At 43.7% G+C, this 27586-nt stretch overlaps 1 protein-coding gene across 1 annotated transcript in view; it reads left to right on the forward strand.

Moving 5' to 3' along the window:
- The first annotated feature begins 5981 nt into the window (after positions 1–5981).
- The window catches only part of LOC102157112, a 173016-nt gene continuing 151411 nt past the window's right edge, over positions 5982–27586 (forward strand). The window contains 1 exon segment of the mRNA XM_038563119.1: positions 5982–6044. The gene's annotated coding sequence lies outside the window, so the exon portion shown is untranslated.

The following is a 27586-nucleotide window of genomic DNA, read 5'->3' on the forward strand; positions in this document are numbered from 1 at the left end:
TTGAATTGAGCCTCTTTGATGAAGACTCTCCCAGGGACTGCCTCCTGCACATTACTTTTTCCAGGAGCCACACCACTCAACTGACTCCACCAAACAGCTGGCACGGAGTTGAATGCAATCACAATATTCTCTGATTTTTCAAATGTCTTTTCAGCTTTGTTGTAAAGTCTTATGGGAATTGATAATATATTGCCCAATAAATAAACAGAAATGCTTGAAGTTTTTTTTTTTTTTTTTTTTTTAGAAATTGTTTGGTTAGAAGCTACACATCTTTGGAGAAGTAATATAAGCAATAGTTGAGTTCCTAGGCTAGCTCACAAAAGCCTATTCTATGAAAATGTGTGTACAATGGCAGAGAATAAAGAGTTGTCATGCATAAAACTGTGGCTTGAAAAAAATGAGTTTGATTTGAGAAAAGAAGGAGGTAGAAATAGACTTTTCTGGATCATCTGGAGGAGTTTCAGAGTTGTGGTTTTTTGTTTTTTGTTTTTTTTAGTTTTAGTTTTTAACAAAATTACATGTCTATGTGGTCTGAAGAGTCAAATAGTTCAACAAGGCTTATCATAAAATCATAGCAGTTTCCAAACCACTCAGACTCCTCAATTTCTTCTTTAGAGACAACTGCCTTTAAGTATTTTAGTTGTTTATTTGGGTACTTAACACATGTGTCTAAGCCATTTCTTGGTTTTTCTCTTGTAGGCATTATCTACTGATTCTTAAGAATTTGGCTTTCATGATCATTTGCCCACCCTGGTGCACACCACTCATCCTCTCAATGCAATTCTATCTTAATTTTGGTCCAATCAATGTTTCATGGTCACATTATTGTGACTAGGTACATGCAGTTACATCTGAGCCATGCAGTATAAAAGAGTGCCAAGATTATTTTTTAATTTCTACCCCAATTTGATGTTTTCCCAGAAACAAGAATCATCTTGTTTGTTTCCTTAGGTTTTCACGTCATTGTTAATTATTAATTTAGCCTCAAATTATCTCCCAGTTGGCTATATATGTTCTCAAGAAGTTCAAAAAAACAAAACATTGTTTTTCATCAATTCCTCTTTTTGGAGACATCACTCCTGGAGCCTTCTGATCTGCTGCATTCTGGAATGCTTGTTCTCTGTGCCTATAGGACAGCTGCTATCCTACGACCTCCCTCCATCATTATCCTGGGGATCCTTCTGCCTTGCTCTTGAGTTAGATTTCTTGCTTCCTATATTTCAACTTTTTCTTGTTCCACTCCCTCATTTTGGTGGCATATCTTCTCCTCTAGTAGCTTTATTATTATTATTATTATTATTATTATTATTATTTTTTTTTGGTAAACATAACCTAAAATTTACCATTTTAACTATTTTGAAGAGTACAATTCAATGACACTATGCATATTCACATTATTGTGGAAGCATCTCCACCATCCATCTCCAGGACTCTTCCCACCTTACCAAAGTGAAATTCTGTACCCATTAAAAACTCTTTGTTCTCACCTCACCACACACCCTGGTAACCAATCTTCTACCTTCTGTCCCCATGCATTTGACTGTTCCAGGTACCTCATATAACTGGAATCATATATTTTTGTCCTTAAGAAAGGGTATATGAAAGGTATATTTTTTGAGAACTTGCATATCTAAAAATATATTTATTTCTCACTTATTGATAATTTGGCTGGATATATAATTCTGTGTTGGATGTACTTTTCATGTTTAATTTTGAAAGTGCTGTTTGCATATGATATGCCAATTAAATCTCAGACACCTGGAGCCAGACTGCCTGGTTTCCATCCCAGCTTTTAACTATTTATTACCTGTGTCATTTGCGCAACTTTGTACTCTGCTACTGTGTATCTCAGATTTCTCACCTATAAAATGGGGATAAGAATAACACCAATTTCATAAGGTTGTTGTGAGGATGATTGTAAAGCACTTACTATAGTACAATAGAGTTAAAGTCTTGTCTAAAATATTAGCTACTATTGCCTTTCAACTTCTAGTGCTATTGTCAAAGCTGTTTTGATTCTTGATCCCTTCTAGGTCACTCATTTTTTTTTTTTTCTTTGGAAGTGGTTAAAATCTATTTGAACTAATATTCTGAAATTTCATAGTGATGTTCCTTTGTATAGATTTATTTTATTTTATTTTATTATTATTTATTTATTCATTCATTCATTCATCCATGAGAGACACACATAGAGAGAGGCAGAGACACAGGCAGAGGGAGAAGCAGGCTCCATGCAGGGAGCCTGATGCGGGACTGATACTGAGACTCCAGGATCACACCCTGGGCCAAAGGCAGCGCCAAACCGCTGAGCCACCAGGGTTGCCCTGTATAGGTTTATTTTAAACCATTTTTCTGAATGCCTAAGAGGCTTTCTTCTTTTTTTTTTTTTAATAAGGAAAGTTTCTTTTGCTAAAATTTATTCATGAGAGACACAGAGATAGAGGCAGAGACATAGGCAGAGGGAGAAGCAGGCTCCCTGTGGGGAGCCTGATGTGGGACTCAATCCCAGGACCCCAGGATCACGACCTGAGCCAAAGGCAGGAACTCAACTACTGAGCCACCCAGGTGTCCCACTCAAGAGGTTTTCAATCAGGAACTAATGGCCTTCAATGTGGGAAAATCCAATTGATTAATCAATTAATTATTTAATGATAGCCTCCCTTCTTTTTTTTTTTTTGGTCCTCTCTTCCTGGAATACCTATCATTTCGTTGATCTTTATTTTCACCTATATCTTTTATGCCTTATATTTTCATATATATAATGCTGAAGAGCTCTGCCTGTGTTATTTCCTTTTTAAAAACCAACCAAACCAGACTGTTCTTGTTTCACGGATTCATATCTTCTTTTATCTCTCTGAGAATCCTAATTTTTAAAAAATGTTTTTTTTCTTCTTTTTCATAGTCTGCTTCTTTCTGCTTGCTCCTACCGCATCTTTAACATTAGAATCTTACTTCTAACACCTGGTGATTCTTGGTATCTGCCAAGTAGGCAGAAAAATGCTGATTAGAAGCTCTATATGTGTGGATGGGGTTTGCCAACTATGGGCTTCACCACAAGGCAGTCTTATTGGATCTGATCAGGAGCCCTTCATGTCATAGAAAAGAATCTTGCAATTTCCTCACTGGAGAATGTATGTCAGGCTTCCAGCCTGCTGGGGAAGAGGGCTTGGGCAGTATTTATTTATTTATTTATTTATTTATTTATTTATTTAATTTATTTTTAATTGGAGTTCAATTTGCCAACATATAGCATAACACCCAGTGCTCATCCCGCCAAGTGCCCCCCCAGTGCCCGTCACCCAGTCATGCCAACCCCCCGCCCACCTCCCCTACCACTACCCCTTGTTCATTTCCCAGAGTTAGGTGTCTCTCATGTTCTGTCATTGGGCAGTATTTAAACTTTCATTGAATTTTCTTGTTTTTAATGCACTTACCCTCTCAAGAGAACAAACCTTCAGTGTTTTGCTGCCATGGGGGGCAGTCACCCAGATGTAATGACTTGGAGAGGAGATCTAATGGATTCTTCAATAGCTTTCAGACTAAAACTCTGTTTTCTGCTGTGTCCCAGTTCTGCTGTTCAAATTGAGATTCTTTTCAGTGTTCACTATCACCTGCTTAGGAGTTTGATTTTGTGGGTCTTCTGTCCATTACCACTCAACTTTTTTTTTTTTTTAATAACCAGAAAGGAGCAATTGTTCATGTTTTTCTTTTCACTTTACCCACCATGAACATTTTCCCAGGTCAATAAATATTCTCTGAACTATGTTAATAGTTGTCTTGTATTCCTTCATATAAATATACTATAATTTACTTAACCAACTCTCTACTGCTGGACAACTTGGGGTTATTTTCAAATTTTTTATATCGTAAGCAAGAAAGTGTTGGACATTTTTGTTGCAAAAATTCTGTTTGTATCTTTAATTATTTCCTCAAATTCAGTTACTGCTCCTTCTGGCAGTACCACTTTTGATAGGTCATTAATTCCATTGGGATGCTTTGTGAAACAAATTTTCTGCAAACAAATGTGTTTGGGATTGGTGACATTTTGTGTGGGTCCGTAGTTTAAAACACTCCACAGGGATCCCTGGGTGGCGCAGCGGTTTGGCGCCTGCCTTTGGCCCAGGGCGCGATCCTGGAGACCCGGGATCCAATCCCACATCGGGCTCCCGGTGCATGGAGCCTGCTTCTCCCTCTGCCTGTGTCTTTGCCTCTTTCTCTCTCTCTCTCTGTGACTATCATAAATAAATAAATTAAAAAAAAAACACTCCACAGATGATTTTGTTGTACAGTGCAATTTGGAAACCACCATGATCACAGACTCAGCTTCCATTTTCCCCAGGAAAGCCACGCTGATTGAGGCTGGAGTGAAGCAATAGAAGAAAACCCAGCAGGTGTCTTAGTCCATTTGGGCTTGCTATAGACTCAGTGGCTTATAAACAACAGAGATTTCTAACAGTTCTGGAGACTAAGATATCTGGGCACTGACAGATTGGGTGTCTGGGGAGAGCCCATTTCTGGGTTCAGACAGCCATCCACTAGCTGTGTCTTACATGGCAGGAGGGTAAAGAAGCTTTCCCAAGCCTCTTATGGAGTCACTAATCCCTGTAGGTTCTGCTTCATGACCTAATGATCTCCCAAAGGCCCCACCTCCAAATACCATTACACTGGGGATGAGGTCTCAACATGAATTTTGGGGGATGCAAACATTCAGGTCAGTTAGCAGCAGGGCAGGTATAGGTTTGGCCCAGAATGACAAATTGCTCAACGTTAGTAGCAGGCACTCAGCAAAATCCACCTACTTTTTTTTTTTTTTAAATCATTGGTATGTGCTCAGAGCCCTATACAGTAGGAAGTAATGCTTTAAGCATAATTTTCTTAAAAAAAATTCATGAAATAAGGCACAGTTTGTTTGGAAGCCAAATTTTGTAGCCTACACTTAGAAAAAAGAAGAAGAAGAAGAAGAAGAAATAGAAGAAGAAGAAGAAGAAGAAGAAGAAGAAGAAGAAGAAGAAGAAGAAGAAGAAGAATGTTTAATACTGTTGAGAGTTTTGAGGGAGTGCTCCAGATGGAAAAACAAGTACCATTTCAGCAGTGTCAAATAAAGGGCCAAATCTAGTAATTTTCAAACCATACCGAGCAGAAACCTCACAAGGCAAGCTTGTGAAAATGCAGATTTCTGGGCCTCATCATTCTTAATCTAGTTTATCAGCTAGAGTGTAGGCCCTAAATCCTGAATCTACACCAAGGATCCCTGGATATCTGATGTAGGTGGTCCTTGGACCACGATTTGAGAAACTGGCTTTAAACAATGTTTTGCCAGAAATTACTAGAGCTGCTTGAATCTGGAAACATCCGTAGAATTCCCTCTGTTAGCCATCCCAGGGTCTTGGGGTTGGGGCTGAGAACACTTTTCCCCATCAAACAGGGCTCCAAGCCCAGAAGACAGCGCGGGGCTGGCCCAGTTTGGAATGGTTTCCATGAAGTCGAGCGTGCAGGCAAACATTTGGGATGGGGAGGCCCTCTCCCCGGCTGGTCTGGGCCGCTGTTTGCTGAAAATTCACACAAGGCTGTCAGAATGGAAGCTATAGAGCCTCATAAAAGGGTTTTTTAAAAACGGCAATTAGAGAAAAGGAAAAGAAAAACAAGTGGGCTTGCTCTTTGGCACAAGGAAGCAGTGGCCGCTCAAAATTTGGAACCTTGGTTTTTTTTGGGGGGTGGGGTGGGGCCCCTGTTCTCTGCTCCTTAAATCTATGCAACTTAATGCTCCTCTTTCCTCCAGGCCCACGGTCTCTACTTTGAAAGCCCTGGAGTCCGACTAAAGCACCGCAGCCCAAACCTCCGACCGCAGGGGCAGCCAACGCCCCCACCCCCCAGGCTGGGCCGGGAGCGGGTTCAGGGCGCGGGCGCAGGTTGCAGGCGCGCTCGAGAGGGGGCGCGGTCTCCGCCGCCGGGTCCGCCCTGCGGGGCAGAGGTCGCGGGGGGCGAGGCTCCCGGGCCCGCTGCTGCCCCGGGTCCGGAGACGCGCGCGCCCCCCGCCGCCGACGGTAAGCCCCCGGGACCCCGCGACCCCCGCGACCCGCGCAGGTCCTGGAAGCTCTGGAGCCCCGGCCGCTGGCGCGCGGACACACTCCGGGGGTCGGGGAGGGGCGCAGAGGCGCGGGGTGTGTCCCCAGCCGCACTCTGTGCCCTTGCACCCGCCGCTCCCCTTGACGGGTACACCTGCGTGCCCGGCCGGGACCCCGCCCAGCTCGAGATCCCTTCCAGAAATCGCCCCGGAGAGGGGAGCTTTGGGCCAAGCGAGGCCTGTTGGGTCCAGAACGCGCGCCTCCCGTTAGAAGAGCCCCGGGGTGCCCCCGGGGTGCCCCCCTCCCCCCGAGGATCCCCAAGAAGCTCCCTCCGCAGAGACCGAGAAGGGCGTGCGCGGACCCTGCAGGAGCCACCCCGTCGCTGCACCAGGGTTTGCGGAGAGCTCTGCACTTTTCAGCTCTACTTGTAGCTCGGAGAGGGTGTAGGTGGTGGTGACGTTGGAAATGAGATACGAGCCGCAGTTAAAAACACATCTATTGACATCGAAGACCAGAAAATTGCCCCGTTGTGCACAATGTATTCTTTTCTTCCCAGTTTTAACAACAATAACAACAAAAAAGGAATATTGGAAAACAACCGCCACCTCTTCCTATACTCCCACGGCCTTAATCCATGTGCACACGTGTTGTTGTTGTTGTTGTTGTTGTTGTTAACATAGTTGCAATTAGAGGTACATGGCATTCTGATTTCAAATTCTGGGGCAAGGGAGGTAAATTACATCCGGACAGAACGGATGTCTTCATTAGTTTTAGGAGAAAGATCTTCCAGTGCATGAGCTGGAAGTTAAAGATTGTATCATGCTTTCAACCTATATTACAAAAGTTTAAAGGATAAAGGACATGAAAGGCTCTTTAAAAAGATCCTTTTGAGACATATAAATGTACATATATATTCGCATACATTCTTTTTGCATCTTCGTTTCAAAGCCAAGGACAAATTTCTTTCCAACATAGCACTTTGATCTTTATGCTCTTAAGGAAATAACTTTACCATGTACTAGGATTTTGAGAGCACCGGTTTTCCATCAGATATTTTTCAAACCCCTAATCACCATTTAATCAGAGGCCTCAGGGTCTTGCACCTCTGTTCTTTCTGGAATGCTTTTCCCTTGCCTTTGCTTTGCTAGCTCCTCCTTATTTAGATCTTAGCTCATATTCATTTCTCAGCCCACCCTCATACAATGATATTTTATTTTCTTCCAAGCACGCACCACGATCTGAAATTATTAATTTGGTAATTGCTGCACCCCCAGCCCCCACCGCAACAACAATGTAGGAGACGTTGCTGTCTTACGTGCTGTTATATTCTAGAACCGTACCCCCCACTCTCAGTATCTGCCGGGACTGGGATTTAATAAATGAATTTACTAAAAAAACAATCTTTGCAACATAGGATAGCCTTGAGAGCACTTGCCGATTGTGACCTGTGGAGGAAACATCTTTAGTCTCCTGTCCCCTACTCCCTTGCTTTTATCCCTTGGTGGCTTGGGTGCAGCTGCTCTCAGATCTGCTGGCCCCACTTAGGGCCCCACCCACGGTGACCCAGGCCAGCCCCAGGAAGTAGGCCCTGGAGGCAGCTGGGGCCTCAGGCAGTTTTTTTGGGGCCTGATTTTGGACTAGAAAGTGGCCGGGATTCTCCCCCAGAGGCCTGGGACTGCTGGCCGTGCAAACCCCCTGACCCTTTAGCACTTCTCAGCGCTTGGCTGCGTGTACGAGGCTGCAAGGTTCGTGGTGGGAGCTGCTCGTGAAAAACGCTCTGTTATTGTTGGCCTCCAGGCACAGGGAATAATTAGGGGAGTGACATGAGCTAAAGTGGAGGTCTTTCCCTGTGGGCTGGGCCACGGGACTGCAACTGGCCTGCTTGCTGGCAGAGGCTGTGGATTCCTGCGGAGTCCTACGTGGTTCACTTCTCAGAGGAAGCCTGGATGAGGAAGAGGCTGGGAGTGGGGGCAGAAAGTTTGGAATTTCCCGTGGTTCCTTGGGGATTGATTGTTGTCGAGAACCACCCTGGCCAACAGCAAGGTGAGGTGGCCGGGCCTGCCCGCCTTTCCTCAAGGCCACACACAGCTCCCAGGGGCTCACGGGTGCCTGGCCCAGGGCCTGGCTCTCAGATGCGCAGAGCTGGAGTCCAGCCGTGGGGGGAACCAGTGTTCTGGGAGCTGTCAGGTGCCAGAGAGGAGAAGCTTTCCATTGAGCTGTGTAGTTTCCCTGGAGGTGCCTGGCACCTGGTGGGTGTGACGTCAGGGTCCATTCAAGTGGGAAGTGTGAGGATGCCCTTAACACTGTGTTTTGGGCCTGGGTGTGTGTCGGAGAACGGAGACTCCAGAGGTCCACTGCCTGGATTCAAATCCTGGCAGCTCCATTTACAAACTGTGAGCATGCTCTTGCCTACTACCCCGTGCACCTGTAGGGCGCAGGTGGTACCTCCGTGGGGTTTGTTGGGAGGGTAAGATGTGGGCATTGTGGAAAGCACTTAGGACAGGACCTGGCTTATAGTAACAGGGTAAGTGCTAAACAAAACTGAAAAAGAAAGTATGGAAAAGGTAACAGTTCCTCCTGGGGGAGGACAGGGAAGGGGCACACTGGGGATTTCAACAGTTATTGTCATTTTTCTTAAACTGGTTGGGAACATGGGTTTCGTTATACTGTTCTTCTTTATGCTTTACGCATATAAATGTTTTAATAACGGTTCAGTATATAATATAACATTAAAACTGAACACTTAAGGACGCCTGGGTGGCCCGGTGGGTTAAGTGTTTTCCTTCAGCGTAGGTTGTGATCCCATGGTGCTGGGATCGAGCCCCGCATCGGGCACCCTGCTCGGGGGAGAGCTTGCTTCTCCCTTTCCCTCTGCCCTTGTGCTCTCTCACTCTGTCAAATAAAGCAATAAAATATTTTTAAAAAGTAAATATTGGGCAGCCCGGGTGGCTCAGCTGTTTAGCGCCGCCTTTAGCCCAGGGCGTAGTCCAGGAGACCTGAGATCGAGTCCCGCGTCGGGCTCCCTGCATGGAGCCTGCTTCTCCCTCTGCCTGTGTCTCTGCCTCTCTCTCTGTCTATGTGTCTCTCATTAATAAATAAATAAATAAATAAATAAATAAATAAAATCTTTTTTAAAAAAGTAAATATAACCACACACTTCAGTCTCCTGTACTGCATTTTAACACACTGAAGACTATTGAGGTATTATTCATTTGCGAGGCCTATCTTGTTCCTGTACAACCTTATGAGGGAAAACTGTTAATATTTCCAGCTTACAGATGCATAAAGTGAGTCTGAATAAGTTGTTTAAGGTCTGCTTTGTCAAACAGGAGAGGCAGGATTTATTTTTTTTATATTTATTTATTTATTTATTTATTTATTTATTTATTTATTTTGAGAGACAGGATTTAAATCAGCGCCTGGGTTCTTAATTGTGTATGGCTTTCTTAATGTGTCACAGATACAACAGGTTGTATCTGAGCTTGAAAAAAATGGAACTCATTGCACACTATGACTTAGCTGTGTGAATTGGGATTTTCTGAATCGTGAAACCAATCAAAACACAGAAATAAGCTGAAAATGGAAATGGCTGAGTGCAAATCACCACTCCTAGCCCTCTACTTCAGAGTTTATTTTCATTGAAACAGCCTCCTTGGGATGCCTGTGTCTCTACCTCTCTTTGTGTCTCTCATGAATAAATAAATAAAATCTTAAAAAAAAGAGAGAGAGAAAGAAAGAAACAGCCTCCTCTTCTCACAGGTCTATTAATAATAAGAAATGTTGTAAATTTTAATTTTAAATAAAATGAGATGCCACTTATACGTGCTTTACTCTGTATATAGAACATATAAACAATCTTCCTATAAAATATATGTTGAGATTCCATTAGAAAAAAGGTCTGTGATGCAAGAAAGAAAAAAGAATATTGACTATCACTGGCTTAAGGATATAACTGAGGTTTAGGAATTTGATGGTGTGTGTTAAATGTTATTCAACAGACATTTATTAAATGCTTTTATGTATAAAGCATTGGGTTAAGCATTTGGGGAAACTAAGAGATGATAGCACAGTTATAATCAAACTTGTTTGTAGTCCTTCAATTATGTAATGCATTAGTATATAGTGGACTTTTGAACTATACAGGTTTAAACTGTGTGGGTTCACTTAAATGTGGATTTTTTGGATAAATACAGTACTGTAAATGTATTTTCTTTTCCTTATGATTTCTTTTGAAGCTTTATTTATTTGAATGAGAGAGTGTTGAGGATGTACGCTTGCAAGCCCATGGTGGGGAGGGGCAGGGGGAGAGAGAACCCCAAGAAGACTCTGCGCTGAGAGTGGAGCCTGGCCTGGGGTTTGATCCCACGACCCTGAGGTCACAACCTGGGCCGAAACCAAGAGGCAGAGGCTCAGCCGACTGCGCCACCCAGGCACGTCCCCGCCCCATGATTTTCTTAACATTTTCTCTAGCTTGTTTTAATGTAGGAATGCAGTATATAATACATATAACATATGAAATATGTGTTCATAGACTATATGAACCGTAAGCCAACGGTGTTAGGCCAACGGTGTTAGGCTTACGTGGATTTTCAACTATGCAGGGATCCGTATCCCCACCCCCTGTGTGGTTTAAGGGTCAACTGTACTATGGACTATTTTGAAACTTCTGACACTTAACCAAGCTGACTGTACAATGGACTATGAAATTCCTACTGTCAGAGTCTTTGGTAGAATTCAAACAAAAGATTAATGATTTCACAAAGTCCCAGCATTTGAGCTGGACTTCAAAGATGGATAAAGACAAGGAGAGGGGTGCCTGGGTGGCTCAGTCGGTTGAGCGTAAGACTCTTGGTTTCAGTTCAGGTCCTGATCTCACAGTATTTGTCCTTTTGTGGCTAGCTTACTTCACTTAGAAGAAAGTCTTCGAGGTTCATCCACGTTGTAGCAGGGGTCAGAATTTCCTTTCTTTTTAAGGCTGAATAATATGCCATTGTATGGACAGATAGCCCAAACTTGTTTATCTATTTATGTGGGTATGGACCTTCGTGTTGTTTCTACCTCTCTGTGATCTTGATTAACTTCTTTAAGCAGTCCCTGCATGGAACTTCCCTCCACACAAGTTGGAGATGCTTTTTGAGTTTGTTTTAATTATGTTTGAGTTGTTAGTAGAAAATCACAAACCCTATCACTAAATCAAGATGTGAAATTGAGCTCATTCATCTTTAGAGAAAAAGTACTTTTTAATCCAGATTTCAAGTCAATTTGGATAGCACCGTTCTTTTTTTTTTTTTTTAAGATTTTATTTATTCATTTGAGAGAGAGAGAGAGAGAATGAGAGAGCAAGCACAGAGGGAGGAAGAAGTAGACTCCCCGTTGAGGAGGAAACCCAGTGTGGGGCTCAATCCCAAGATTCTGAAATCATGACCTAAGCCAAAGGCAATGCTTAACAGACTGAGCCACCCAGGTGCCTCTGGGTAGCACCAGTTCTGTACTTGATTGCGGGGGGACTTGGTCCCAGGAGCTCACCAAGGATGGATGAGGGCCAACTCAGCAGTTAGCAGTTCAGTGTTGGGGCCTGCTATGCTTTCCTCCATCTTTGTAAAGCCTCAAACTTTGGAGTGGAGGGGTAGAAAAGTGAGGAGGTTGGTTGGAGATCCAGGCCTAGACACCATGGAAAAGAACTGGACTGTTTCCCAGGAACATGCTACTTTGGGGGCTGCTGTTGTTCTTAGTTTTGAATAGGAGAAACATTGGCAGAGGACTTTGGTGGAATGGGGGTACAGGGAAACCACCAGAGTCCAAAGCTCAGGCCAGCTTCCCACACCGCTCTTTTCTCCTTCCTTAAAGACCTTGGTTTAGAGAAAACAAAATAGGTTTTCTGTTTTTGTTTTTAGATTTTATTTATTTGAGAGAGAGAGAGAAAGAGAGAGCACAAGTGAGGAATGGGGAGACGGTGAAGCAGACTCCTCGCTGAACAGGGAGCCAGACTTGGGCTCATCCCAGCACCTCGAGACCATGACCTGAACCAAAAGCAGACGCTTAACTGACAGCCATACAGGAGCCCCAGAGAAAACAAAATAGTTTTGACAGAGTTACTAGGTCGGAATAATTTCAGGTCTAGTTTATTTTTTTTTAATTTTTTATTTTTTTATTTATTTTTTTTTTAAATTTTTATTTATTTATGATAGTCACACAGAGAGAAAGAGAGGCAGAGACACAGGCAGAGGGAGAAGCAGGCTCCATGCACCAGGAGCCCGATGTGGGACTCGATCCCGGGTCTCCAGGATCGCGCCCTGGGCCAAAGGCAGGCGCCAAACCGCTGCGCCACCCAGAGATCCCCTCAGGTCTAGTTTAATGCATTTCTCCTTTGCCAGCCTTGCAGGCAATCGGTTTTTATCTTTGGAATTTACTGTTTCCCTAGTTGTGTGCCATGGTGCCCAGGGGTGCTGCAGTAAACACGCAGGGGTACCGTGGGATATATTACGTTTTTAAGGGAAATGGAACTATACTTGACATTTGTGGGATGCTCAAGAGCTGCTAGCTGGAGGTGCTCATAGTTTCAACATTAGGTCGTGCTACATTCCTTCCAGTGGTGTCATATCTTTGCGAAGCTGGGTTTTTGGTGCTTGCTGTGATAAAAACTGAGTACCTAATGAAAATCAGTGTGGAGTAGGAGATGAGAGCAGCAGTGTCCAATCTGATTCCCAGGTTTAAGAAGTTGTAAGGTGCCCGATAGGTGTATACAGTCCGTTAGTAAGTAATTATACCGTTTAAGAATGAAATAAAAAAATATATTTTTTCGATTTATGTGTATTATTCTTTCCAATGACCACACAATTGTTAGGACATAAATACTTCATACGTTGTTTGGACTTTAGCATTTAATAAATGGAGCTGTTAAGTGTTTCTTTCATCCAAGGGTGCCATTAAAAATTACTGAGACACTAAAGGCACAGTCTATCAAGAGAATTTGGGATTCTTTGCTTTCATTTATCAGAAAATTCCTGAAATACTTACTTTTAAATATATCAAATATGGAGCTGACGGTGAGGTCACAAGAGAAAGAAAATAAACATGTTGCTTTGAGATTTTTTAAAGCAAATGGCTTTATTTTTCTGATTGTAAAATTTAATAGGTATGGTTTATTTAAAAAAAAAATCCAGAAAGGTACAAAATAGAAAACAAAACCTTCATATTTCCCCTCTCTGTTGTTTCCCCTTCCCAGAGGTTACAGCTGTTAACATTTTGGTGGATATACTTCCAGACTCTTCTCTCACGTTTAAGATTAGATGTTATGCAAAAATTGGATCATATATATTCTATTTTGCTTCTTCCTTTTCAAGGTTCACTGTATCACAGCTATCTTTCCACGTCAACATAAATAGATTTGGAATCACACATCATGCATATACATTTACTTTACACAGATTTACAAATAGACCTCCAAGGGGAAAAAGCCTCTCAGTTCTCAAACCTGATTAACTAACTGGAAGAGGATTCCACTGTTAGGGTAGCTCAACCGTGCCCCCTCGTGGCCCGATACAATATTTAACATTTTTCTTCCAAGATTTGCGGGCAAGGCCTTGTAGTCTGATGGAAGATACAAAGGTGAATGAAATAAGACCTGTTTTAGAAACTCACAGTCCATAAGAGGAGATGAAATGTATAATGAAATAACTATGGGAGGAAAGAGAAAGTAATTAGGTACATCATAAGAGAGCTACAGTTAACAATCCCATAGGAGCAAGGGGTTAGTCCGTCTGTGAAGATTAAAGACTCCATGGCACAAGGGCAGCAGTAACTACCATAATAACAGAAAACATTAAATGAGTGCTCTTAAGCCAGGCACCACTCTTTGCACTTTTAAGAGCAAAGATGGAACTTCTCTCTTGTAGGCTTTACCCATGGGAAGGATTTCCACACAGAGGGGTCACAAGGAGATGATAAAGGATAGTACCCTAGGTGGGGGAGCTGCAGGAGCAAATGCGGGAGAGCCTGTGTAGAGAGGACCGGGCCTTGCAGATTGCTTGCAATGAAGTGAGAAAGGACATTAGAAAGAGGCAAGTGCCTCGAATCCCAGGCTAAGGAATGTGACCTTAATTCTGCTGACTGGCAGCGGTGACCAATGATTCAAGTTGTTTGGTCAGGGGAGCAATTTTATTGGAGCTGGACTTACGGAAGATTAAGTTTTCAGCAGGGCGAAGGATGAGAGGCCCATGGTGGAGGGGCCAGCCAAGAGGCTACTGCACCAGTCCAGGCAAGAATATAATGCCGCCTGGAAGAGGTGCAGCAGAGAATGGAAAGGAGACATGAATCAGAGCTTGGTTAGGAAGGCAGCAATGACAAGATCTCTGTCTTGAATTTCACAGTTTTATCACTTGGTGTGAAACCACAGTCACATTTGGTGAACTTCGAATGGAGCTCTTCATACCCGATGGTTCAGACCATTTAGTTTGATGCGAACTAAATAGATTGATTTGCCAGGGTTCACAGGCTGATCTCTTCCTCCTCCTCCAAGAAACTAGTTATTTTAGAGACACCAGCCAGAGCACATTATTCAGCCTCTCATTTGGTAATTTTGATGGGGCTCAGGTCCTCTGGCAGAGCATACTATTCCTAGCCATTTGCTACATTTGTGAAGGTGGCATGGTATTTAGAGGATGGTGTTACAATACGTTTCTTTTTTTCCAGTGACTATAAAAGCAGAGGCAATTTGCTGAGCCTGAGCAAACAGGGTTTGGATTAGGTCCGAGGGGCTGATTCTAAGGATGGGAGATACCTGGAGATTACCAGAATTGCACCATCAAGGGGGGCTGCGGCTCACTATTTTGTGGTCACTTAAACAGACGAGACAGTTAAGTTAGGTGATGGGAGTTTAGTTTGCCTTCCGAAATAATCAATTGTATTTTATTTATAAATGGTTATCAAAGAAATCCTGCCTTTAACATTATAAGCACCCAGTGCAGTGATTCTCAAAGCAGGGTCACCAGTTCATTGGTGAGTGCAGGATCCTCTGGATGGGCTCAAGCCTAACCCATAAATGTACAGGGTGTTATTTTATAATAAAAAGTAAGGCACATCAGCTCACTTTTATCTCTAATAAAGCTAATAATAAATGATTCAAATATCTTCCTCCCACTTCTTGGTTATCACAGGCTTTCCCCTGCCTGTGTGGGAGTGTCCCTACATAGTTTAAGAGTCACCGATGTGGAAAGAAGTGATTATATTGATTGCTCTTCGTGCATTTTCCTAGTAACTGGTGAACTTCTCTGCACTTCCTAGGTCGTCTGAAATATTGTTCCCCGAGAAACTATCTTGAGTTGTATCACATCTTAAAGACAAGTGAGTTGAATGAGGGGAAGTTATGTCAGGTGTTCCTGGGGTATCCGGGACCTAGAATTCAAAAAGATTCACATGGCTATCCTCTCTGAATATTAGGGGATGTGCTTTTGCTGGTGGGCAAAGAGGTGTGGCTCAATATAATATATAACATAATATAATGCAGTTCTTGAATTTGTGGATCACTAATTAACATGCTTGAGCTATTTCAAACTTTGCTGGAGTCATAATTCAAAACTGGTTTGTCATCGGGGTACAGCAGTATCATATTTCAAACCCTATCAGATGATAGTTATGTACTTTATCACTTTTTAACCATTTAAATTACATTGCTGTTAATAGGATCTGTGTTTTAACATCGACAGGCGGATTGCATGGTTCATGTCTAGTTGAGTTTTTATGGCTAATTGGGCACATATGTACGAGACTAACCCCTCTCTTCAGAACTGAGGGATTTTACTAAAAATGAGCATATTTTTATTACAGGCAGTTTAGTTTCATCTGCTTAAGTAGTTTCTTAAACATGAAGCATTTTTTCAGTACAAGTGTGCCTTAATGTGTTAACTGTATTTTTTAAATGCAGATTTCTTTCACTAGCTTAATGGGAATTCACAGAAATCATAGCCTTTTAATTAAAGCCAATCTGTTTCAGTGCCAGACATTCTGAAAGATTCCAGTGAACCAAAAAAGAACACATTTCTGCACTGGAAGTGTGCATATGGGAGCCTTCAGAAGCCTGACAGAAATGCCTGATGGAAGGATCTGAAACAGGAAAAAGATTAATAAAAAGAATGTCAGAGTAGTTTTCGGAATAGCTTAAATAATGTGTGTACTGAAATCATTTCCTACACCAAAGGATGATTTGATTGAAAAACTGTGACTCTTGCATAGTCTTAATGCTATGAAGTCTAAATCTCACTTCAGTCCATTTAAGCTAAAGAAGAGAGCTACGTTTTTTCAAACCTAAAATTGGTATAAATGACTATTTTCAGAACTAGCTCAAGTGGTCTGACAAGCAAAATTTGGAAGACAAAGGAACGGAATATTTGAAGTTGAAAGGATCCTGGAAGATCTGGAACGTACAGTCATTGTAAGGTGGTCATGGGGAAACACAGGATACATTCGGGTACAGTTTGGTCACACAGAAAGATCCAGGGACCAGAAGTCAGATGCACTTAACTCTCAGTGGGACCGGACAAGTCACTTAACACTGCTCTATTTCTATTTCCTCCGTTGTAACACAGTGATTATATCCACCATAACCATTTTGTGGTTATTGTGAGGATCCTAATGAGCTACTGGGGATAAAAGCTTCTGGAAAAGCCATGCTAAAGTGTCATAAAAGTGGAATCATTTCTGTGGCTTTGGGTAACCATGGCCAGGCAAAGGACATGTTTTATTTGCCATGGCCTTACGCAAGTGCCTAGCACCTGCCTGGTGTAAGGAAAGGCTCCATAGACAGAGCTAAATGAGGGAAGAAAGGAAGGAAGGAAGGAAGAAGGAAGGAATAGTTCTCTTTGCTCTCGTTTTATATTCCCCCTCAGAGACTTGGGCCAAAAAAATAAAACTAGATGTGTGGTTTGGGATTCTTTAGAGTTTTACACAGGTGCACTGGGCTGGTACCCATCCAAGTCTGAACCACATGTATAAATACAAATCGAATCTGGTGGATATCCTAGTAGGACATGTGTACAGGATGTGAGGTGGGATTTCTTTCTGTGGTATTAGATTTGGCAGCTAGGACCATAGTTGCAGATGCAAGATTTTAAAGAAAGCCGATGACAGCGTGCCCCCTGCTCCTTCCCTTACCACCCCCCCCAACTATGGGGCAGCCTGCTAGGTCCTCCTACTTCCAATTGTTGACTCAAACTTTATTTCTCATCCTGAAGGCTTTTTCTGGCGGCTATGGGGGAAGCAAGAGAGGGCAAGTCTTCTTGGCTGCAGCCTTTTGGAGCAACAGAGCCTTTGGGGGGGGTAATTCCTTCAACAAATTAAATGAGGGGAGAAATCCCTTCTTGCTTGCAAGAAGAGAATACTGGCTTTAGGTTCCCTACTGGACATCTTCCTGGGTAGCGGCCTTGCAGATTTGTCCCCCGGCCTGCTTAGCAGAGGGGAAGACTGGAGGAGGAGGCAGGACGCTGAGGGGTCTGGCTGCCACGGAGCCCGCACGTGTGCTGGCAGATGTGGCCAGGATGCCCAAGTCTGTCATGGTCAGGTGCACGCTCTGGTACAGGGCCTGTTGGGTTTGACTCTCTTGCTGGTTTTCTGGCCCAAAAGGTAGCCCAGCGGGTGAGGAAGCATTTCGAAGAGTCACACTCCCAGCTGCAGCCTGCTCTGCCGGGGAGGGAGGTGATGAGGTTTAAATTGAGTCGCACTGACATTTGAAACTGAACTAACTGGCCCTAAGTGACAATGATCCAGAGGTGATGGAGCGCTTGCCTGAGACCCAACTCCTCCAATGGTGAAGGGAAATTTGACAGCACACAATAGAAAGCCGTGATCAGAAGATCGAAAACAAAGCCAAACCGAGACAGTTCGATGTTTTGGGGCCGTGAGCAGAGACTTTCATGAAGTTATTACATTAATTAGAAACTGTCCTCAACTCCAGTTGCTTAATCACAGAATCCAGACTCCGAGCAGATAAGACCTTAAAGATCATTCTTTCCGGGCCAGTAGATTTCAGATGGTTGTGGGGGGCAGCCTGCAAAGGTTGCCCGGGACCCCTGGGGGTGGGACGAGGATGGGTGTAGATGAAGGCCGGTAGGGAGGCAGGTGGACACGCTGAGAAGGTGGGACTTCTGGTTTCTCTCCCTTTAGCTGGAAAAAGTTTGCTCTTATCTGCTTTATACATCAGGCTTCATTGCAAGATTACCTTTGTCCAAAGGTTCCCCAGTTTAAAGAAAAAGCTTCTGGGATCCCTGGGTGGCTCAGCGGTTTAGCGCCTGCCTTTGGCCCAGGGTGTGATCCTGGAGTCCCAGGATCGAGTCCCACATTGGGATCCCTGCATGGAGCCTGCTTCTCCCTCCTGCTGTGTCTCTGCCTTACTCTCTCTCTCTCTCTATGTCTATCATGAATAAATAAATAAAATCTTCTAAAAAAATAAAGAAAAAAACTTCCTTATAATCTAATCCTCTTAATTCTGAGATTAATAAATTGAAGTTCACACTGGGGAAGTGACCAGCTACAGGCCGCAGAGCCTTGAGCGGCCGAGTCAGGACACAGGTCATCATTGAGTTCTGCCCCTTGTCCCAAACCGAAGGGTGGCATTAGCCTCATGAATTCAAGGCACATTTATTAAGCAGCTACTAGATAGAGTCATGCTGTAGGTTTTTTTTTTTTTTTTTTTTTAATTTCTTCTTCTTCCTAAAAGATTAATGCAGTTACTGCATCCATTTGGTGCCTTTACTGCCGGAAAAATAACAGCCAGCAGGGGCTTTCTTGGGTTACCTCAGTAAGAGATCTCTTCAAGTCAAACACTATTAACTTTAATGAAGCGGCTTTGATGGTGGGGAAGAGACAGCTGACACCGCATTTCCCTAACAATAAACCACTCTGACAGATAAAAACAAACAGGCTCAAGATAACATATAGCATTTCGGAGAACAGGGCCAATAATGAATGTAGACGGATGTGAGCCCGGCTTTCCTCTAAAGCTGTGTCCCTCCATCTGTTGTGGAAACTTCTAAAAGGCAAGGCAGGGTGATCTAATCCGGCTTTTACAGAAACCACTGCCTGGGTTATTATAAGGATGGCCCTGGGAGGAGATTTTAAATAAACCTAGTCCCACCCTGGGCTCTTTCTGAAGACCCTCGTTGCTCCAGAGTAGGTACTGCATCTGAGCACTGATGTTTGTTTTTCCAGTGCTAGCAACTGTGGTAAATATGCTCCTCCACCTTCCTGGCCACGGGGTGGCCTACCCTGCTGACGTCCTCTCCGTGGGCTGTGCGCTCTCAGCTGCTGGAAGTGAACCCATGACCGGTGATCACATATGGGGCTGCCATCCTGGCAGATCCTGGCAGAGAACTTGGCCTAAAACACCACTGCAATGGCAATAAAAACCAGTCAGTGGGGACGTCTGGGTGGCTCAGTGGTTGAGTGCCTGCATTGGTCCGGGATGTGATCCTGGGGACCCAGGATCGAGTCCCATGTCGGGCCCCCTGCAGGGACCCTGCTTCTCCCGCTGCCTGTGTCTCTGCCTCTCTCTCTTTCTCTGTGTCTCTCATGAATGAATAAATAAGATCTTAAAAAAAAAAAAGAAAGAAAAGAAAAAAGAAAGTCAGTGGTGGGCCAGGTTTGATGGTCATGCCTGTGGGATGCAGCAAAGAGGAGGATGGTATACAGTGCAGAGCTTGGGGATGGTGCGGCCATTAGTCATCAAACCCAGATTTCGGTTAGACTATGATGAGTAACAAATATTACTTTACCAAAAGCACATTTCAGTTCCCCCCCCCCAGGCTGTCACGTAACAAACTACCCCGTAGGGTGTCCTTTCATTGGGGGCTGTTTTATGTGGGCAGTGGGGGAGGGACCATTATCATTGTATTTGCAGATTTTGAAGTTATTTTCTCCATGTATTTTCTCATTTGATCTTTACAACCTTCCTACTGACGTAGATTATTGTTAATCCCACCAATTTGCCCAGGGTCATGCAGGTAGTGAACGCCAGAGCCAACACGGGATATGTTTCAAGGCTTATTCTACTGGGATGGAAAACTCTGAGCGTTTCTCTCTTTCTCTGTTGGGGGTGGGGTGTGGGGTGTAACAGCCAGCAAGGAGAGTTTAAAGACACCCGAAATTATTATTAAAATCCACTGATGGGGGCAGCCCTGGTGGCTCAGCGGTTTAGCTCTGCCTTCAGCCCAGGGCCTGATCCTGGAGACCCAGGATCGAGTCCCACATGGGCTCCCTGCATGGAGCCTGCTTCTCCCTCTGCCTGTGTCTCTGCCTCTCTCTCTCTCTCTCTCTCTGTGTGTGTCTCTCATGAATAAATAAGTAAAATCTTAAAAAAAAAAAACATTAAAATCCACTGATGGGGCACCTGGGTGGCTCAGCGGTTGAGCCTCTGACTTTGGCTCAGGGCATGATCCCAAGGTGCTGGGATCGAGTCCCACATTGGGCTCCCCGCAGGGAGTCTGCTTCTCCCTCTGCCTCTCTCTGTGTGTCTTTCATGAATGAATGAATGAATGAATGAATAAATAAAATAAATCTTTAAAAAAAATGAATGGAGGCTAAAAATAAGGGATGCTTTAGGGCCAAAGTGGATTTGCGGGCTCTTCTTACCCAGTATTTTTTATTTTATTATTTTATTTTATCATTATTTATTATTTTATTATATTTTATTATATTTTGTTATATTTTATTATATTTTATTATATTATATTTTATGTTTGTTTGTTTATTTATTTATTTATTTATTTATTTATTTATTTATTTATTTATTTATAAAGTAGACTCCCTACCAGCTGTGTGTGTGGGGGGGGGGCTTGAACTCGGACCCCGAGACCTCATGCTCCAGGGACAGATCCAGCAAGGCGCCCCTCCCCGGTATTTCACCTGCCCAAGGAATCACTGCGGAATGAACCCCAGGGCCTGGGTGGAGGGAAGGGCTGCGGGAACAGCATCCTCCGGGGTGGGGCCGGAGAGCCGGCGGAGGATGCGGGGCCCGGGGTGCCCCGGGGCCTCGGCTCGGGGGGGGGATGCGATTGGCTTGGGGCGCCCCCCCACCCCGAGCCCCTCGGCCTCCAGCGCTCCCCGGCCGGGTGAGCAGCTAAGAATTTCTGAACACCACCGAGCTCTGCCCTCTAGTGGCTCTTTGAGAAACATTCACGATCCCTTAAAAAAAAAAAAAAAAAAAAGGGAAACAAGAAAAAAAAAATCCGTTTAATGGCAGCGTTTAATGCTACCCCCAATTTAAAAGAGAATGGCCAGGGAGCAAGATGACCTGAGAACGCAGCGCCCCTGCAGCCCCTTCCTGCCTCACTGCTTCCCCCCTGGCCCTTGATAAGTTTAGGAACCGTGCACATCAGTTGAGAGTATTTTAATTAAAAAAAAAAAATGAAGCAACACATCCCTAAAAACAGAACTCGGTTGGGATTCCCTGTTCTTGCTCAGTCCGGGGCCTCTCGAGCCCTTTTACTTGCAGCCTCATTTGTTTACATCGCTGGCTGAGCGCAGGGTTGCATCTCCAATTGCATCAACCTCCTCTCGCTTTCTTTATGAAACATCCCTTTGGCATTTCTCACCCTGTGCCGAGCTTTCCTCTTTTCTTGCGTGTTGAGAAGAAAGCGCCTTTAGGAGCATAGCCGCTTTAATATTCAGTTTTCTCCATGTCTTCAAAGTGAGGACAGACCTTAATTTATAGGGCGAGCTGAACTGTGTGCTCTCTTCCTAAGGTTTTTAACTTTACCCTTAAGTTGACTCTTGCCTACTCGGTGACCTTGCACCCTAATTTTTCCGTTTACTTCCTGTACTGCATTTGAAGTGCCTATAAATCACATCTCAGGTCAGCCCTTTCCTTAACATGAATAATATTTGTACACTCGCTGTGCAACACAATTTTACAACAATGCCAATTTATTTTTTTGGCAGTCTAGACTTTCATTCTTTTTTCGTTTTCCTTTTCAAAGCCCTATTGAATTTCAAGCCTCTCTCTTAGCTCGTAGCTTTAATGCACTAACTTTTCACCTCTCCGGGCATATCTGGAAAACATCACACGTGAGGTTCTAGTGGGCTGACCCAGTTTGATGCGGGTGCAAAAGCAGAATCGGGCCCAGAGGCAGGCTGTGATGGTGGAGGTAGACTGGGAAGGAGGGAAGGGTGGTGAGATAGGCCGGGGTGAGCAGATTCTCACCTGGTGCCTGGGTTGACCACTAACAGGTTTCCTGTCCCTGCCCCCTCCTCCCCCTCTTCATACGACCCTCCTTTAATTAAAATAACATACTTTAATGATCTCGTAATCATTGGTTTGTTTCCAGAAGCTATCAGGTTGTGTGTGGAAAAGTCAGTAGAGCAGAAACAAGATCCACTGACCTCATCTCCCAAGCCACGGAGGAGGGAATTTCAGCATTTGGTGCAAGCTGGGTAGAACCAGATAGAATTTTTATCTCAATCATATCTTCTACGAGCCTCGCTTTTTATGATAAACTCTGGCCATTTCCCTTCTTACCATTCCTCCACATTGTGAAAATCACTCAACTGTAGTTTGTACCCATTTTTTGTGTGTGTCCTTATGCTGTGTGTGTATGTGTGTGCATTGAATGTCCTCTGTCAGAGGGCTTAGAACTCTTAGTTATATACGTCGTTTCATAGTGTGAAATTCCTGGGGCCCTGCTCAGGCACTCAGCAGTATTTACAATTCTATGGGAACCCAGAACTTCAGGGTATCGTACCTGCCATATAATCAGCACGGTGGTCCAATTTACCTTTCAGGTGGATGTAGCAAAATGTGAAGACAGAGGGCCCTGCGGTTGGGTGACTTCCCTGTGTGATGGTGGGCGCCTCGCATATCCTTTCTAAGCCTTCACCTGTAAAATGGGACTGAGAGTTACACAGGTTTGGAATATATGAGGTGATTCATATAATGTGCTTAGCAGCACATGATGCTCCATTGTATAGTTCTTATAGTTGCGAAACTGGAGGATCGATTATAGGAGATCAGTCTGTAGGGTACAGACATGGACTGTGGGCTCAAGAGGGCCTGTGTCTGGACTCCTGACTCGTAGGCATCATTAACTCAGTGACTCTGGAACCTCATACAACCAACGAGCCTTTGGGTTCTCCGCCGAAAGTTGCTATCCTATGCTTCCATCCCAGGGCTGTTGGGAGGCATCAGTTCGATACGGGATGTACTGTGCGTGGTACAAGGCACTTAACACACGTGTTAGGCAGCTTCCCGTCTCCAGATCTTCTGAGATGCTGTGTATGGTCTCCAGGAGGCATTTCACCCCTAGTTTTGCTGGCTATGAGTCAGAGATCAAGCCAAAGGGGTCTGTTAGAACAACACTGCCCCGCCCCATATTAAAAACAACCATTGGGCAGCCCGGGTGGCTCAGTGGTTTAGTGCTGCCTTTGGCCCAGGGGGTGATCCTGGAGACCTGGGATCGAGTCCCACATCGGGCTCCCTGCATGGAGCCTACTTCTCCCTCTGCCTGTGTCTCTGCCTCTCTCTCTCTCTCTCTGTCTCTCATGAATAAACAAATAAAATCTTAAAAAAAATTAAAACAACCATTTAACACTTTCTTTCCGATATCTTAAAAAACCCAGGAGCCCTTGGCTCTGTGGTTTAATATACAACCTCCACCGAAACAAAGACTGCTGTTCTGTTAAAATCAAATGAATGTGTGTGTTGTTAGAAAACAATGGGTTGAGAGTTCTAATCCTGCTGCGGGAGAGCACAACTGCCTGGCTGGGAAATGGGGGCACCATGTGCCTGAGGTGCTAAGGATCTGGTCGGAGAGACGTCAAGGCTGGGTCCCTTCCGTGTGCCTTAGCCTCTGGCTTCTACCTCCTATCATAGCTCTGGGTAGGATTTTTGCTCAAGGGTCCCAAAGGCTTTTTTTTTCTTTTTTTCCTTTTGTAAATAAAGAATTCAGTTTATAGTCAGTGCTTCCTGGGGGTTGCAGAGGTGAGGGAAGGGGTCGTCCATGGACATGGGAGCCGGACACGAAAGATGCTCTCTGTGCAGACGTGGGGCCTGTTGGCTCCATGGGCAGGTCCGTGAGAAACAGCAACACCCACTTCGGTGCGAGCAGTCTGTTTTCTGCTTACATATACAGACTTGATTTATAATCCCAGGCCGGACAGCATCTGAGTCTAATTACCTGGGTATATGAAAGTTCAGGAGATCTCAAACGAAGTTTGCAATTCAGGGATGCGCTTTACCAGAAGCAGATGGAAAAAATAAAACACTTTAGTTTATGACTATTTTTCTATTTGGGGGAAGGAGAAAGAACAAAAAGAGTTGCCAAATTGATCCTTGTCAAGCACTAATTAAATATTATTCATGATTAATTCTGATGTTGATGTATTCAGTGTTTTAGCGGTGTCATAAATATCTGAAAGAATGAAATAACTCACTTTGTGTAGCTCTAATAAATCATGCATACCACAGTTCCCACGTGGCCTCATGAGCCAGCCCCCTTATTATTATTATTTTTTAAGTGCATACACTTGTTAGTGACTTTTATGGAATATTATTAGACATGCGAGAAAATAATTTCCTAATTATGCCTTGCAGTTGCCATGTCATTCAGTTAACAAATACTTTTAAAATTACAAAGAATGAACAGTTTCTATTGTTTAGAGATAGATACTGAAATATTTACAGATGACATGTCTGGGATCTGCTTAAAAAAATACAGGTTGTCTGAAAGAGGGCTGAGTGGATGGGAATATAGATGAAACAAGAGTAGCCATGAATTGATAATACTTGAAACTTAGTGATGGGTCCAGGGGAGTTCACTATAATATCTTCTATTTTTGTGTGTTTGTGAAATTTTCCGTAATGAACTATTTAAATGATTTTTTTAATGATTTTTCCTTGGGAAGGAGCTCAAGTTTATTTCTCAAGGAAAGTTAGAGTAATCAGTTTTTGTTGAAAGCATATGTTCCTTTAATTACAAATCATGAGTCAGAACATGTTATAAATCCAGTTTGGGGCTGATAGACATGATGATGATGACGATGATGATGATGAGGAGGAGGAGGTGGAGGTGGCAAATACCAGTCGTAGCTTTGGCCTCATTGAACATTTGCTGTGTCCCGAGCACTGCGCTGCATCCGTTACACCTTTATTTAATCCTTGAGATAGCTATGCAGGTTAAATGTTTTTATCCTTACTCTGTAGATGAATAAACTGAGACAGAGATGAAATGACTTGTAAAAGTCACATGCTCTGTGACGGAATTGAGGCATCCAGGGCCCAAATCGAATTTTTTCTCTTTTTCAATTTATAAGGAGATTGCACCTAGTGGGACAGTTGGGCCGGAACCATGAATTCAAGTGATTTGAGCAGGAAGGGACCTTAGAGATGCTCTAGTCAGAGATGGCAAACGGATGACAGGCTTCCTCCCTGCTCCCGTGGCCTGTGGTGGCAGACACTGCTGATGGATTGTGGCACTTGGCTGTACTGGCTCAGAATCCCACTCAACCTAGTGCTCCAAACAGGTCAACTGGCTCAGAGTTGGCATTCCTTTAGAAAACGATTCATCATCTCTCATCCCTCTGACCACCTCAGCAGATGGGAAAACTGAGGCCTGGGAGAGAGGCAGGCCTTGCTCAAAATCTCACGGGTCATAGGTGTCAAAGCACTCGTTTCTCCTGGCATCGGTCCAAGGCTCCTTCCACCACAACAGCCCAGGCTCTTTCCAGGTCAAACTTCCTATGATTCTCCATGTGTGAACACGAGAACTGCTTAGAACAGTGCCTGGTACATGCAAAGGACTGGATTGATATTGGCTATTATTACATCACTGTGTTACAAGGAGGCCAAATGTAAAATATGCCAACTCTAAGATGTAAGAGCTGTGACTCAAACCAGGTCAGCTGGCAAAAGCCTCTGCCAGCTTCCTAAAATGGTCACAGAGCCCCGGGCAGAAGCTGGCCCAACAGCTGCAGCCCTAGGCCCCGGGGCCCCCTGGCAACACAGACTGCTCAGCCTTTGCTCCCCAGTCACTGCTCCTCAGGAATGTGCATGGAGAGCACCATTCCGAGGGCTCTGTCTGCTGTAGATTGATGATGTAAAGCAGCCGACCTTAGCATTGCCTTTGTATGGCGCCAGCAGCACCCCACCAGCCTCACCTTGTCCAGGCTCGGCAGCTCCATAAACCACCCGGCTGGCTCCATGAGTTCCTGCTCTGATATGGCAACCAGATTTAGGCTTTGCTCCTAATTGTGGGTCTCTCTCTCCTCCTCTGAAGACTTTTGAATCATTCGATGACTTTAACCAACATTACTTCCACCACTCCCAAGCAGGATTCTCGTACATACACAAAAATGTCCAGCTGCCATAGTCTTTTATTCTTTGGTGGTTTTGTGGGTTGGTTCTGCTTTCCCCAGGAGCTTGGGAATAATGCAGGTATTGTGAGTGGAATCTGTTTTTTTTTTTTCTTTTTTTTTTAAAAAAATCTGTGAATTAAACAGCTAAGAAGCCCATGTAATTTGTGTGACAAGTGACAGCTTGTGTGAAAATAACTTACCCATATCCTGTTACACATTTGCATCCATTATGCTGGGTAAAGCCGTATGTCACTGGTAGACCATTAAGTCGTAGTCACCAATGTTTTCCTAGGTGAAAGGGTAATTATTTTTGCTGTTTGTTCATAATTTATTAATAGTCAGTGAAGAACATTAGGGTAAAGGATTATTTCAAACAAAGTGACAGATCAAATGTGTGGAAGGCATAGTGATCTAGCGGTTGATAAGAAAAGCTATTAGTGTAAAGATAAGCTTTCGTTTGGGATCTGCATTTGCTACTACTGATTGGCATTTCAGATAAAATAGGTGCGTACAGAAGACCGAATAGAAACTTAACGAGAACACCAGTAAACAGTTTCGCTTTGGATGAAATCAGCTGTGTTCTAGAGTAAAAGCAAATTTCCTATGATGTTATATGCGTTTTGAAGCATTAGTATGCAGAGTGATTTTAAGTGGCGCATGAATAATTTTTCTTTAAATAGTTATGTGTCTATCTTAAATGTGCTAGGAAAATAGTAGAAGTTATAAGACACATGATTTCTTGGATTGTTAGTTATTTTGCTTACACTGAGGTTAAATTAGCTATTTATGTTTTAAAAAGTGAGTGAAAGGAAGGTAAGTCAAAAGAAATAAGCCAATAACGTAAAGGTGGGTCAAATCTGACAAAAATTGAGATAAGAATATGCGAATTAATGATGTTCAAAGAACATTGGACTACAGACTGGTCGGGACCTTGGGATTAGTTTCTGTTCACTGGGGATGCCCCCCCACCCCATGTCTTGACGTAATATGTCTTATGTTGGAACCATCTGGAGCTTTCTTACAATCTTCCACCTTTGATTTGAATTTTCAGCATAATATTATTCTTTAACTTGTGAGGCAAATTGCAAAACAAAACATGGAATGTGATTCAAAGCAGGTGTTGGGTGGAAGTTACTGGATTTTTCTTCTGAGTGTAAGATGAAGAAAGATGAAAATCTTGAGTGTGT

This window comes from Canis lupus, chromosome 18, assembly GCF_011100685.1.
Source record: "Canis lupus familiaris isolate Mischka breed German Shepherd chromosome 18, alternate assembly UU_Cfam_GSD_1.0, whole genome shotgun sequence".
NCBI lineage: Eukaryota > Metazoa > Chordata > Mammalia > Carnivora > Canidae > Canis > Canis lupus.